General features: G+C 26.9%; 1 protein-coding gene across 4 annotated transcripts in view; it reads right to left on the bottom strand.

Annotated features, from left to right (window-relative positions):
* Window positions 1–14,965, bottom strand: part of LOC124954925 (GRAM domain-containing protein 2B-like) — a 44,935-nt gene that overhangs the window by 15,131 nt on the left and 14,839 nt on the right. The gene's annotated exons all lie outside the window — the stretch shown is intronic.

The raw sequence follows: 14,965 nt of genomic DNA, 5'->3' as shown, positions 1-14,965 counted from the left end.
AAGAAGAACTAACAACGGCACTGAACCATTTCAATCTATTTCCGTGCTTTCATCCTATCGTTGGAGATATAAACCACCGAATATTTCATTTTATTAATGATATTTTCGACATAGACTTTCAAGTCTAAAGATCTTAAATATAATATGCAGATTGAGAAACGAAAAGTATTTTAAGATGATCTTTTAAAAATCAATTAATATATATTTTCTTTTCGTTTTTTTTTCTTTTCTTTCTCTCTCTCTCTCTCTCTCTCTTTCCCTCTTGAGACTTTATCGATCCAACTTGATTTATCGTTAGATTATATAAACCCGTTAATAAAAAAAATTCATGATTTTCTCTCTCTCTCTCTGCCATTTTTGTATTTTTCATCTTAAGATACGTCAGAAAAATAAAAAGAATAAAAAGATAAAAATGAAATAAAAAAGAAGCGAAAAAAAAAAGAAAAAAAAAAAAAAAAACAAAACAAAACAAAAAAAATAATAAATATTATACCACGAATTGCTTTTAAAATGGTGATTTACTCTTATATGCCATAGGAACTTTTAACTCTCGATCTAGTAACTTTTCGTATAACTTCTGTTTAATCTAGAAGAAAGAGAACGGGAGTTACGTCGATCGTATTATACTTTAACACGGTATGTATGCTGAATAACTCATACGAAAGAAAGAAAGAGAGAGAAAGAGAGAAAGAGAGAGAAAGAGAGAGAGTAAGAGAGAGAAAGAAAGAACAAGTGGCAAGGCAACGAAGGGGCGATAGCTGCCATGACTTCCACGACTTGCTGTTCGTGAGGTCGATGTTCTAAAAGACGGCCTTCCCCCGACCGCCGTCGTAGAAGCGAGTTTAGCGGTACTTCTGCCTCAAACGGTCGCTCATTAAATCGTCCATCGCTTCTCTCTCGACAAATACGCAACTGGAAACCGTCTCTAAACGCATTGAAATGATATTTTATCATCACTACTGAAAGTCGTTATATATCTAAACCACCATTTAATTAATTACCTTACACCGTTCGTTCTCTATTTAATACCTCTCTCTCTCTCTCTCTCTCTCTCTCTCTCTCTTTCTATTTTTTATTCGATTTAATTTATTTATACCAGACATGATATTAATCTTCGTTGATATAAAAAAGATAATAATAAATAAATAAATAAAAAAAAAAGTGAAAAAGATCGTTCATATCGCACAATTTCCTTTCTTTGTTTTCTTTTTCTTTTCCTTTTTTTTTTTTTTTTTTATATATATATATATATATCTGTTATTATTTTTTTTTCAAATTTATATATATGCATATGTATGTATGTATGTATGTATGTAAATATGTTTGATTCATGATATAGTAACGTATTATAAATATTTTTCATCTATTAAATTTAATTACTCCTTTAGTTTGTTTTTCTAATGAATATATTAAATAAATCTCTATGTTCATAACATAAATACGTAAATACGATTCATAGTATAATTACGAACGAGGAAAATGTTAGATACTTCGTTCGACGTTAAATAAAGATATTCTTACATCTCTTATCTCGTACTTTCATGTGATAAAAATACGAGTATTTGTGTGTGTGTGTGTGTTTGTGTGTGTGTGTGTGTGTGTGTTTGTGTGTGTGTATATGCACTTTTATACAGAATAAAAAAAGTGCAATAATGAGTGCGCTGCGCAAAGGAGTATTTATTTATCTCATTTGCAATATGCACTCATATATTCCTTCAATGGTATAAATTTTATACGACAAAGAAATTTTATGGGATCTTAGAAGAATTCTTATATATACACATAAAAAAAAAAAAAAAAAAAAAAAAAGAAAAAAAAAGTTATGATAAAAATAATTATTCGATTAATTATACGTACGTTTTTTTTTCTTTTTTTTTTTATATATATATATATACAAATTAAGAATCATTATGGTATTACGTGATTTTATGATATAATATTCGATTGTGTCATTAATAATTTCAAATACATTTTAATTCCAAGAAATAAAGATCTTTAAAATCTGATATTAATTTCTACATTATTAATCAGATATGTAATATTTAAAATTATCAAAATATAAATGTCCAACTTGAAAATTTAATCGTCGTCATTGATTCAACAAACTCGAAATGTATCCTTTCGAGAACGAGTCGTTATTGATTCGAGGATTTTAAATGATTTGAATGCTCGCACATACTTGTTCTCTTAATTCATTGTAATCCCGGGTCAACTTGATTATTATCTTAGATTCATACACTCGACGTTTTATTTTTGGTAGAACGTCAAATGAAGAAGAATAAAATAATACAAATCTTAAAGGCTTTCGTTGCACATTATTTTTTAAATTATTAAATTATAGATTATATCTCAATACACACATACACACACACATATATATATATATATATTTTGTATATTTGTTTTTTTTTTTAACGTAAAGGAATTATTTTTCAAGAATAAACGTACTCATCTATTTTTCTTTTCTTTTTTTTTTTTCTGTGAATTCATCAGTTAGAGAAGAATAATTTTGTAAAAAATATCAATTCAAATGTCACAAAAAAAAAAAAAAATATATATATATATCAAAACAAAAAATATATGAACCCCAGGATACCTTCGTAATAATCGACTAAATTATAAGTCGTTAAATCTGAGGTCAGTTCATAGTTACATGAAAACGTGGCTCGTTAGTCGTTTTTATAATTATAAGGATAAAATGAACAATACAATAGAAGCGATATAATATGTATGTAACATCATTGCATGTTGTACGAATAGAATGGAAAATTTTTAATGATAGTCTCGTTCATTGAACAATGACATATTATGCATTATCAATCGAATGACATTTGCCGACAATGAATTTTTCTTGCGTGTTATATATATATATATATATATATATATATATATATATATATATCTTTCATGTATCATCAAAAATGACCGATCGAAGCTAAAAGCATAGGACAAAATTAAAATTTTAACGTCTATACTTATTATTTATGATCATAGAGTTAGATAATCTGTTTCATAAGTTATTAGAAAAATGTTAGATAATACATTTTTCATTATCGAACATGAATTGCTAATAAATGAATTATTTATTGTACAAATAAAAAAAAAAAAAAAAGAAAAGAAAAGAAAAGAAGAAGGATAAAAGTATGAAATAAATTATTCTCGTCTAAAATTGATCCATCGAAAAGACACAAAGAAACATTTCGTAGAATGTATTTCTTCGTTCTCCTCGTTTTCTCCTTCTTCTTCTTCTTCTTTTTCTCTTAAGTTCCTTCTCAAATTCGAGCATTAGTCAGATCTAAACTCGAGCAAGTCTATTGGTTGACAAAAGAACAGAGAAAATTGTTGGCACACATGGACTGAATAGTAAAAACAATAACATTCAGACTCAAATAACTAAAATCGTACTCGACTCGAGGTATATTCTTTTTCTTTTTTTCTTTTTTTTTTTTTTTTTTTTTTTTTTTTTTTTTTTTTTTTTTTTTTATCTAATTAAATTACACCTAATAAAATTTTACGATTCGAAGAGGAAGAAAAGAAAAGAAAAGAAAAAAAGAAGGAAAGAAAGAAAAAAAAAAGAGATCAAATTGATTAAGAAAATTCGTATGACGACGACGAATGATTCCGTGCGTAAAAAAAGAAAAAAAAAGAAAAAAAAAGGAAAAAAAAAAAGAAAAAGAGGAAGAGATGAATTTTTTTTCGAACGATATCCCGTTCGAAAATAAAGGGGGAATTTTAAATAACAAGATGGATTCCAATGATCTCTCTTTATCACCATATGTTCGCACTAGTTACATCTCTAAACTAGAGTCTGTGACCCAAATAAGAAAACACGCGACCGGACACGAAGCGGTTCGTAGTTTGAAAGCGAGTCGCTCATCGAATCTCTCTCTCTTTATTCGACAATGCGATAAAGCACGTGCTACCGACCTTCTTTATGGCGCATTCACTTCCCCTACTTTTCACTTTGAAAAGCGCGTGTCTCTTTTTAATCGACAAACATACGAACAAAATCTAGAGCAAAATTTCTAATAATAAGAATAATGACGATTAATGACGACGATGATCTTTATGATTTAATTGCATTGAAATAATTTATTATTTTTTATTAAATTAAAATCATCGAAATTTTTATTATAATTAATTATTAATAGTCATTAATTATTCCGATTAAAAAATTTGCGATACGATTGTAGAATCAATTTTTAATCTTTTTAATCGACGAACATACGAACAAAATCTAGAGCAAAATTTCTAATAATAAGAATAATGACGATTAATGACGACGATGATCTTTATGATTTAATTTCATTGAAATAATTTATTATTTTTTATTAAATTAAAATCATCGAAATTTTTATTATAATTAATTATTAATACTCATTAATTATTCCGATTAAAAAATTTGCGATACGATTGTAGAATCAATTTATAATCTTTTTAATCGACGAACATACGAACAAAATCTAGAGCAAAATTTTTAATAATAAGAATAATGACGATTAATGACGACGATGATCTTTATGATTTAATTTCATTGAAATAATTCATTATTTTTTATTAAATTAAAATCATCGAAATTTTTATTATAATTAATTATTAATACTCATTAATTATTTCGATTAAAAAATTCGTGATACGATTGTAGAATTAATTTATAATAAAAATATATAATATATATATAAAACAAATAATTATTATAGTAAATTATTATAGTATATTTTCTTTTGATGAAAAAAAATCATATATAATCATCGAGTTCGATATCAGATAAAATTTTGGCCTAATCGATGAACATATGAATATCTTTTCGTATCGATTGTGAAGAGTAAGGCAAAAAATTCAATCCCGATAAATAAATATTATTACAGCTTTCACAAATAATGAGAATAAATCTTAAAGAAAAAAAAAATAAATAAATAAATAAATAAAATTAAATTAAATAAAAAAAAAAAAGAAAAAAAAAAGAAAAAATAAAGAAAGAACAGACTTTTACCTTTTAGATCGACGTAATTTTGAATCCTCCCGCCCCGTAAAACCTTGCACGAAGCAAAGCATTATAGGTTCTTTCGTTGTAATCGTTTCTTCTCCCATTCACCTGCCCTCGCTTCTTATCGAGAGCTTCTTCTTTCGGTAGTTTTAGAAAAATTGTCTTTCTCTATCGATAAATAATACTCTATCGATGATAATGTCTTTTCACGGATTAGAGATGATCGAAATAAAAAAATAAAAAAAAAAAGAAAAAAAGAAAGGAAGAAAAAAAAAAAGAAGGGAAAAGATTAAGGCCTCTTCTCTCTCTCTCTCTCTCTCTCTCTCTCTCTCTCTCTCTCTCCTTAAGCCGAAATATTGAGTCAAGGATCGATCGTTCGTTCGTTCGTTCGATCGATCGATCTCTCTCAAGGATCTCTTATTAATTGATAAGGACACATCGGTGAAGGCACTGGATTTTTTTTTTTTTATACACATAAAAACACACAAAACTTTTCAAAAATAACACACACTTGTATATTAATCAATTTCGAATTCGACGAATTCTCCAACAGATTAATAGAATAATAAAAAATTCTTCTGTTTTCTTTCGTAGTAACACCGACGAAGCCGTTAACGTTGTCGTAGTTGTCTCGTCGTTGTCGCCGTTATCGTTGTCTTTACCGTCGTTGATGGCGACGACGCTTAACCGAGGTATATCAGCGGTAAGGGTGGTTGCCAGGCCGACCAGGACAAAAGGGGGAAAAATACGAGTCGATACGTAACGAGGAAAACGTTGTCGCGTGTACCAGATCGATCGATCCTTTTCTTCCTTCCTTTCTTCCTTTTCTGTTTTTTTTTTTTTTTTATCTTCTTTCTTCTTCCTGATCAGACTTCTTTAACCACTTCGTCTGGTCTCTCTCTCTCTCTCTCTCTCTCTCTCTCTCTTTCTCTGTCTCTTTTCTTTTCGTTCTTTTCTCTGACCTTACCCTAACTAAGTATTTATGTACGTGTGAATGTATGTACGTTAGTACGTATGCATATATATATGTGTGTATATGTATGTATGTATGTATGTATACAATCCGGCTTCGGCCGATGCCCTTCGTATATCGATCGATCTTGTTGGTGGTCGCTACGTAACGATCTAAAACTTCCCTTAGGAATATATCCGAAATTAACTTTGATACCGGTCACGCACTAGCTCGATTCTGTTGTACGAGCAAGGAGACGGCAATAGTAATTATAATGTTTCAACAATCAATGCAATCAAATATATATATATATATATGTTTATGTATATATACATATATACATAAACAAATAAAAAAACAAAACAAAAAAAAAAAAAAAAAAAAAAAAAAGAGAAAAGTTATCGAGACAGTAACGATATTAGAGTTCTGTTTCTTATTATCATTTCACTGTGATCTTCTTGAAACTTTCATATATGTATGTACATGTAAACATACATACATACATGCATATATATATATATATATATACACACACACATATAGATATATATATATATATATATATTTTCATATATATATATATACTTTTTTTTAACGAATTATTTACGAAAGGGAATGATGAAGATAAAAACAAAAAAAAAGAGAGATTTTTTCGAAAGAGATAGAAATTGGGGGACAAAAAAATGGGAAAAAGAAATAAAAAAAAAATAAAAAAAAAATAAAAAAAAAAATAGAGAACGGTCACACAGGAAACGGACGACGCGATCGTAGCGTGTTTTCTCTACGACACTGCCGCGTACCCCTAACCGTTCCCGGTCTCGTTCAGTTTTGTTCCTGGGCTTCGCACCACGCTCCGCACACGGTCCGTTTCTCTCCGCGTCCTCCCGTCAAATCGTCTCGAGTCGAGTCTGTTACTCCGTACTCGCTCGATACCTTCCCCTTCCTCTTCTTACTTTTGCCTATACCATCTTCCTTCTAACTCCCACCACGTCGTTTCATTCTCCCACCATTTCTGATATCATATCCCTACTCCTTCTCTTTCTATTCCTTTTCCTCCTTTTCTCACTCTCTTTCTCTCTCTCTCTCTCTCTCTCTCTCTCTCTCTCTCTCTCTCTTTCTTTCTTTCTTTATATTTTTCTTCACTAGGAGAAATCAGAAAAAGAGACGCATGCGTTTTTTCGATCGCGTTTCGTGTATAACGAAATGTTTAATGTTTTTGTAGAAAAACAAAGAAAAAAAAAAAAAAAAAAGAAAAAGAAAATGAAAAAGAAAATGAGAAGTGAGAAAAAGAAATAGATTTCGACACGTAAATTAATTACCGTGATATACCGTGATATACATTAATTCTTATGAATATATTTTAATAAAAAATTTAGAAAAATTACATCTGCGTGCAATTTGTCAATTGTTCATTCCTTTCTCAAGTTAAATATATAATATCTTTGAATTTATTAATTTCTTTTCTCAATTTTCTTTGTATACTTTTTTTCCTACTTTCTCCTTTTCTTTTTTTTTTTTTTTTTTTTTTTTTTTTTTTTTTTTTTAATTGTATTTTTCATGAAACTTTTAATTAGGAATTTAAAAGACATATCGGCCTTGACATATCCCTTAAGGGATTTCAATGAGCATTTCAATTAGAAATTTGGAAGATTAAAATTTGCGTCTAATATAAATTTGGCCTTGTCCTTCCTAAGTTAAATATAAATAAATCAATGTATGTGTGGATTGTATTTTAGTTAGATAGTTAGAGTTTTAATCGAAATTTCGAACATTAGATGCGTATCTAATTTTGGCAATGTTCTTGTTAAATTAAAAATACATATATTTTAAATGTACATACTTATATGTGCCATATTAATTTGGTATGAACATTATAGTTAAAGTTTAGAAAGATTAGATCTATTTTTAATATTGTATATATATATATATATATATATTGAGCCAACGTCTAGACAGATCTGTTGCAATGTTTTGATATTTGCATACTAAAAATACTTTTACTATGTTCAAACTTATAAATGATTAGATCTAATAATGTATACAATATTTTTATAATTATTTCGATTATAATATTTTCATTTAGATTAGATCTATACAAGTAAACATATCTATTAAAATATTTTTCATACTAGGAATGTTGTTGTCACGTTAACGCTTAAATGATTCCATTGAAAATTTATATAAATAGATTTATTAATCAAGTTTCGATCCACAATTTTTATTGTTATTATTTTTTTTTTTTTTTTTTTTTTTTTTTTAAATTAAATCTTTTTTTTTTTCTTCCTTACACAATATCTTTCGGATAATAGAAATCCTGTTAAAGCTACATACGTAAATGCTTAAAAGATTAGAATCGAAAACTTACTTAATTATTTCTAATTGAACTTTCTATTTGGTTAAACGAAATTCCTAAAAGATCCAATAAATATAAATAATCCAACAAATATAAATAAATGATGAATACAAAAGTTCAGTAGTTTTATAATCTGATAAAAAAAAAAAAAAAAGAAAAAAAAGACAGTCTAAAAAGAAGTCTCGAAAGAGTTTATTTATTTATTTTTATTTTTATTTATTTATTTATTTATTTATTTTTTTACTAATCTTAGATCTTTCGATCTCACTTAGAAAATTTTAATTTCTCCATTCGAACTTGCGCTAAAGCGAATACGATCTATGTATATCTTCAAGTTCTTAAACGAAAATAGAAAATTTGAAACCATTAGATTTTTATTTATGGCCCTGACTAATATTTAAGTATAACGAGAAGGATATAGATAATTTACAATAATGTTATATAAATCGTACCCTTCTAATCGTTTTTCATCCTTTCTTATATCTGAACTTCATTTTTTATCGTTTCCCTCAATAAAATTAATTAGCCATTGTAAATATAAATGTCACTACTTATTCGAATAGATCGACATTTTTAAATGAACTTCATTCATTCTTCAAGAGTTTCTCAATTCCTTTATTCATTTTATCTGAAAATTATTTTTATCATTTATTATCCTAACGATTAGCTATAAAAAAAAAAAAAAGAAGAAAAAGAAAAGAATTAATATCGAGGATTAATATTTATAAAATAATTTTTATAATGTAAATTACTGTGTTAAACGATAATTGTTAAACGAATAGAATAGAAATAATTCTATTAAAAATTGCAATCTACATTTTTATTTTTTCCAGTAAAATCAAGTGTTATAGAAAAAAAAGGAAAAAAAACCATAAAAAAAAAAAAAAAATTGGAAAGCGAGAAAAAAAAAAAGAATTCATCCTTCGTGTACCAGATAATATAATAAAAAAAAAGTTGACCCTGTTGCTCCCCTAAGCTTTTACATTATTTCTTTGCGTCATGTTTACTTCGATAAGAAACTAGAAGAAAATTATCGTATCATTCGATATACGTCGAAAACATCATTAAAGATCTCGATTTTTTTCTCTTTAATTTCTTTCTTTTTTTTTCTTTTTTTTTTTTTAATCTTTTATTTTTTGTTTCAAACAAGACTAGTTATTACCAGATTCGAACAACATGTGTTATTACAAACATATATATATATATACATACACACACACATACACACACACACACACACACACACACACACACATACACGTATAATAGATTACAATAAAACATAAAATTCTATTCGTAGATACTTTTATCAGACGAGAAATGTTGCAATATCAATAATTATTAGGAAAAAAAAAAAAAAAAAAAAAGGGGGAAAAAAACATGTGTATCTGGCATAATCACAAACGCAAATACATGTATCTAATCAAAAACAAAAGATATACTTGTTCAATTGAATGATATACGATATACAGGATGGGCAATTACAAGTATCTAATAATTTTTTTTCTTTTTCTTTTTCTTTTTTTTTTTTTTTCATATTGCAAACAAGTTATTACACTTATAGTTTTATAATTTAAAACTTTTCTCATATATCTACCCTATCTCTCTTCCCCCCCCCCTCTCTCTCTCTCTCTATCTCTCTCCCTCTATGTATATAAATATATATATATTTAAATATTTTGTATATGTTAATTACATAATAAACTTTTTATATATATGTAAATTTCGAAATTTCATTTATATGTATACATATATGTATGTATGTATGTATATATGTATATTTATATCATGTAAGAGCCTCTCTCTGTAGATCATCTTATTACATAGTATCAAAACGAAATGAAAGAGGGACTATGAGATATGTAATAGCAATTAATCCGACAGATAAAGCGATCCCATGGAAGCCTCGTTCGACATTCATGTTAGAAGATTTACGTCACGCGAGATTGGCTTCCTATCGTGTTTCGCATTGATTAGATTTCTGAAAAAAAAAAAAAAAAAAAAAAAAAAAAAAAAAAATAAAAAAAAATAAAAAAAGAAAACCCCTCCCTTCACTGATTCTATGTTTCCTACGATCTAATAGAATTATACAATTTATTGCCAAATAAATATATAGATTATCGAAACAGATCAAGATTACATCGATCGAATTTGCAAAAATTACTTTCTTCTTCTTTTTTTTTTTTTTTTTTTTTTTAATCATCGCGCGTTTTTTTCTTTTTTCTTTTTTCAAATTTCATTTTGTGATTGACAAACAAAAATTACGATCTATTATCAAATGGATCCAATGCATTAGCTAAATTAGCAAGATATATTTTTTCAATATTTTGTACTTCTTTGTAATTTTTTTAATTCCCTTTCGTGATCGACGAGTTCATAGATATAATTATCTCTTTCTCTCTCTCTCTCTCTCTCTCTCTCTCTCTCTCTCGCTCTATCATATCGATTATACTTTGAATTAATCTCAGGATGTCGTAAAATTTAAAGGCGTATACGAACACGACGACTACTATTGCGACGAGCAAAAACGATTCTCAAAGGAAAATACTACACGCAATGATATTAATAGCCGACACGAAGAACAAGAAAAGAGAAAAAGAGAGAGAGACAGAGAGAGAGAGAGAGAGAGAGAGAGAGAGGGGAAGAGGGAGAGAGAAAGAAGTAGCAGTAACAGAAGAAGAAAAAAAATCCATTCGTGGTTTTCTTTCTTCGCGGCAATTATTGATATATACGTGTATATCTTAATCAAATCACGTGAGCCCCTTTTCTAACAATCGTAAATCATTAGAGATAAAAATTCTTTATTCAAAAACTTGCAGCAGTCAGTGCACATTGTCAACTTTGAATGATAAATATCGTGATATGAAATTTTCTTAGAAATTTTCATTGTTATTATAATCTTCCCATGATTTATGAAATTTTATAATCGAACTTGTTGCAAACGTGATGAAACATTAGAAAAAAAGGAAAAAAAAAAAAAAAAAAGGAAATATATACAAATACAAATTAGTAAATAAATAGTAATAGTAAATGCGAGTCGTAAATAAGAAAAAAACAAAAAGAAAAAGAAAGAAATATTAAATACTACGATGAACATATTCGCGAAACAATTGTACATAAAGTAAATACATAAATAATAAGTAAAAAAATTGTAATAAGCAAATACATATTTATACATTTTTATCTTTACTTCGATTACTTAGTTATCTTTTTTTTTTCTTTTTTTAGTTCTGCTAAATTTGTAAAATATTGTATTTAATATATAATAAATATATTAATTTTATAAATGAAAGAAAATATGCGAATTAAAATTTTAAATTGATATTTCTTGGACTATTTACATAAGACTCTTTCGACGAGAGAAACATATATGAAAGAACGTCAACATTGAATGTTGTAATATGTCTCTATAAGTATATTATCTTATCGGTGTTGCCAAACAAGTGAAAGATATTTAATAATTCTTTTTTTTTTTTTGTTTCTTTTTACTGAGTTTTAACGATATATCGGTACAGTCCATGGCAAAAGTGTTCGCAAACTCTTTTAAAATTAATCTATTTATTTATTTGATCAAACAAAAATATTCTGAATTTTTTTTCCTTTTTTTTTTTTAAATATTTTTAAAACTATTTTCCATCGGTATATATATATATATATATATATATACATAATTTTTTTTATAGAATTTTTATACAATTACAAAGATATATTTTTCAAAGAAAATATTCCAATAACCGATGCACCAAAAGTTTCTAAGTGATTTTACAAAAATAAATAAATTATTTTATCACGATTTGTAGTTTTACAATTTGAAAGATAACAAAACAAGTTAGATTTAGAAAAAAAGAAGTCTAACAATAGATTAAATTGATTTTAAAGACACTTTTTATCTTTCGCCTGATGTCTTTTGTATACGAATAAATTACAAAAAGAACGGAGAGAGAGAGAGAGAGAGAGAGAGAGAGAGAGAGAGAGAGAGAGAGAGAGAGAGAGAGAGAGAGAGATCAGTATATTTTAGGAAATATTCAAAGGAAATATTTCTTTCTGAATTAATCGTATAAAATATAAAATAGAATAATAAGTATATAGATAACGAAATACAAAATTTTCTGTATAATAATTATTAAATTCATTTAACGTGTCACATTAATCGATCATCCTCTTATCAGTAACATAAGAAAACTTCATTGAACACAAGAGAAGTATAAGTTAAACTAGATCAAAGAGATTAACCTTAATATCAAAAGCTTATGTATACCGTTGGAAACCTTAGAACATTATTGTTCATATGCTAGGTAAACGAGAAAGGAAAAAAAAAAAAAAGAGAAAAAAAAAAGAAAAAAAGAGAAAGAAAGAATGAAAACGATGAGAAACAGGAATGGAAAATCCTATAACGATACGGATGTCCCAGTTAATTTTGTGCGATTCTAATAAACGTGACACACATACACCCACACACCCACGGACATACACGGATTTCCTACGAAACCTAAAAAAGTTCATTACGTAATGAAAGAAGAATAAGAAGAAAACTATGAATGAACGATCTAATTCTCTATAATACTATTCACACATTTTTATTTTCTTTCTTTCCCACCTTTACTCATTTCTTTTAATAATTAAATCCATAAATTTGTAATAAAAATAATTAATAATTTGTCATGCATATATATATATATATATATATAGTTTCTCAGATGATTTTAAAAATTAATTTTTATGTTTCAATATTTGTTGGTTTTGTAGTTGCAATATGGAAAAAAACAAAAACAAAAACAAAAACAAAAACAAAAACAAAAACAAAAATTAGTCTAAAAAATTTCCGAAAAGAATGTAATTGATTTTTTTTAATCAGCCAAGAACTTTTGATTCGTCTAAGAACTTTTAGATTATTTTCTGTAGTTAGATATATATATATATATATATATATATATATATATAATATACGGATTATATATATATATAATGCTTAGGTTGATAGATCATAGCTGGTGTAACAAATTGATGATGATGAATTTGTCCTAAGAACGATGAGCAACTAAAACACGAACTCGTTAAAAAGCTTCTTATTACAATGTCTATAACTAAAACGTTATATCCTTTTCTTAAATCGAAAAATTCTATGTCGATAAAGATACAAGTTTCTTAACCATTTGATTGCTATTACAATTTTCATTGACTATACATATCTATTCACATAAATCGAAATTGATCTTTAATATAATCATTATCGTTTCGAATCGAAATCGTGATCGATAAGAATTAAAGACAGTTAACAGAACACCTGTGACTAAGCGTTTGATTAGAACGTGAATTTGTTATCGTTGTACCGTGAAAAAAAAAAAAAGAAAAGAAAAAAAAAAGGAGAAAAAAAAACATTTCAAACTTTATTTATTCTCTCTCATATACATACGCATATAATACATATATATATATATATATATATGTGTGTGTGTATGTATATAATATATGTGTGTATATATATATATATATATATATATATATATATATGTATGTATATGACTAAGTACGTTCCTACTTACAATGTGTTAAAGAAATAAACAATATTTCGAAGCAGAAATTCCTATCGAGAAAATTGCTATCGGATTAATGTACGGAGATAGGCCTTGAAAATGATCTAAAAATAATCAATATAGACTAACCAGCAGATCAGATGGAAATCGTATTATTTTTAAGGTAGAAAATATATAGAGAAAATATATACGTACACGGATTAAGTTCTACTCTATAATCCTTTTTGTTTAACTATCATAGAATTTGTTTGTGAGAATTGTTTTTCCTCTTTTCTTTCTCATTTCTTTATTTTTTCTTTTTGCTCTCTTTTACCTTTCTTGTTTTCTTTTTTCGTTTTTCTATCTTGTCAAAATATCAGTTAAAAATTGTACTCTCTTTATTTCAAATGAAATTACATTTAATAGCCTCATGGAATTTAATTTTTCGCGACGACGTAACGCATAATTTGCGCTTCTTATAAACGATAAAATATTGCGTTTTAAAATACTATTATCAATTCGAGTATTAAAAGAACGATTGATTATAAGATCGATTAAAATAATAAGATAATCGAGTCGTAAATTATCTTTCGATTTATCGAAAAATAAATATAAAAAAAAAAAAAAAAAAGAAAAAAAAAAAGAGGAAGAATAAGACAAATCTATTAAAAGTTACATACATATATATATAAATACTTACCGAGGAACTTTGACCGATGTAAGATCACGATTTACGACGAGCCGGCGTTCGTTATGTCGTTGATAGGCGCACGATATTATAGAATTCTTTTGCTTGATGTAACCGTAAATGATATCATGACTTTTGTAAAAACTAGTCTTGAAATAACGTGTAACACGAACAAACTTCGAACAGGATCCCAGCTGATTATCGATATTAATGATCAGCTGTTCGCCAGATGAGGGATATTTTGAATTCGTCATTTCTAGCATGATTTTCACTGAGATTATCGATCTTAATGATCGTTCTCATAAATATAATTTCTTCTCCCTCCTTCTCTCTTTTTTTCACTTATATATATATACATACATATATATACTTTCGGTACACAGACTCGAGGGATTACTTAAAGAAGTCAGAAAAAAAAAAAAAAAAAAAAGACAAACAAGCAAACAAACAAAACAAAACAAGGAGAAAAGAA

This window comes from Vespa velutina, chromosome 16 (assembly GCF_912470025.1).
Source record: "Vespa velutina chromosome 16, iVesVel2.1, whole genome shotgun sequence".
Lineage (NCBI taxonomy): Eukaryota > Metazoa > Arthropoda > Insecta > Hymenoptera > Vespidae > Vespa > Vespa velutina.
The sequence above is the reverse complement of the archived record's forward strand: the minus strand, read 5'-3'. Positions and strand labels throughout refer to the sequence as shown.